The 1,517-nt window shown below is 45.5% G+C and overlaps 1 long non-coding RNA gene across 1 annotated transcript; it reads right to left on the bottom strand.

Annotated features, from left to right (window-relative positions):
- Positions 1–242: 242 nt before the first annotated feature.
- Positions 243–1,517, bottom strand: LOC119920913. The gene is made up of 3 exons (XR_005448440.1): positions 1,268–1,517; positions 753–809; positions 243–417 (listed from the first exon to the last, which is right to left on the bottom strand). It is a non-coding gene; the product is annotated as an uncharacterized LOC119920913 (long non-coding RNA).

Raw genomic sequence — 1,517 nt, forward strand, 5'->3', positions numbered from 1 at the left:
CCTCCCAACCACCCACCACAAAGACCAGAATAGCCAGGATGGGAGATGACGGGTCAAACAGGAGATTTTTGACATGTAGTTACTTTCTTCATCCTCACCCCTGGGCCTTCAAGACCCAAGGCAGGAGATCATCAGAGTCTTACATGAACTGTCTTACAGGAACCTACGTTTTTCAACAATTTGGCATGATGCAAAATCCCTCCTCCTCCCCCCAAAATTTTCTTTAATCTGCCCCCCACCCCCAAAATCCTGGACCAGAAGGCTCGAGACTGAGCCTTGGATCCAGCACCGTTTCCTCTTAACTAGTAGCTGGATTTTTTTCCCTCCAAACCCAACAGTCATCTGATTGTCCGTCATCCTCTATTCCTCTAGAGTTGAACATCCTATGGAGCCTTTCTTGAGTGGTGCTGGCTGGCCCTGCAGGAAGGGAGAAATACAGTTCCATTCTTGTTCATGTATCTCCACAAAAGTCTAGTACATACATCAAGGAGTTATTCGTGTATCTCCACGAAAGGCTAGTACATACATTAAGGAGTTACAGTTAGCTTCACTTTGATAACCCATTTTCCTTTGTAAACCTTGGTTAACGTTTGGGCAGCGAGGAGAGCAGCCAGATTTGGTTCTTGCCCCAATATTTCACCATACACACCAAACAGGAAAGGGAAATCAACCGGAAGAAGCAGAATCCCAACTGTTAATCCGCATATCACTCGCTTTCATGATTACCCAGATACTCTGCCAGGGCTGCTTACCTCTTTCTTTCTCCACTATTTCCACACTAAACGAGTGCAGCTCTTGGGAGGCAGGATCTAGAGAAAAGGCAGGAAAGTGACTATGTGAAAATCTGGTCTCAGAGGAGGCTACAAAACACCAGGCTCAATCCAGGAAAGGATGATGGCCAAGTCATTGATTCCGGAGCACAAAGTAAACTAATCAATTGATCCCAACTAAAAACCACCTCATTTGCGCTCTAGGACACGCTGACGGGGAGATTCCCTAGACATGAAATGTAGCCCACCTCCACTGGAAGCCAAGAGAAATGTTGACTGGACACTCTAACCTTCTGACATAGGTCTGAATGATATTTCAACTAGCAAAACATTGAAACAAATGTTTGGTGATTTGGAAAATGCTAAGGCATATCTTAATAGAAATTTTTTTACGCATCGTCACACCCAGGGAGTGATTGGGTCTCAAAAGCATCCTTAACTAGCATTCCAAAGAACCACAAATCTGGCCCTCTCCCATTTGCCTTCCAATTTCTTACCTGCTTAAGCAGCACAGAGTGGTTCGATGACTTTGTCTCAGGTGGAGATGGCAGAGCAGGCAGAGTGGAAGGATAAGAGTGAAAACTCTTTCAGGGATTCTTAGGGGGAATTAGCATGAAGCTCTTCACCCCATTTCTACCTCTAATCTCTCTCTCTCTCTCTTTCCCCAACAGCCCAAGCCCTAAAGACCTGGGCTGGGGCCTTAGGAGATGCAGAGGTAGATTTTTGCATGGAGCAAGTTAGACTATT

Source organism: Tachyglossus aculeatus (genome assembly GCF_015852505.1).
Source record: "Tachyglossus aculeatus isolate mTacAcu1 chromosome 12 unlocalized genomic scaffold, mTacAcu1.pri SUPER_6_unloc_1, whole genome shotgun sequence".
NCBI classification, from domain to species: Eukaryota; Metazoa; Chordata; class Mammalia; order Monotremata; family Tachyglossidae; genus Tachyglossus; species Tachyglossus aculeatus.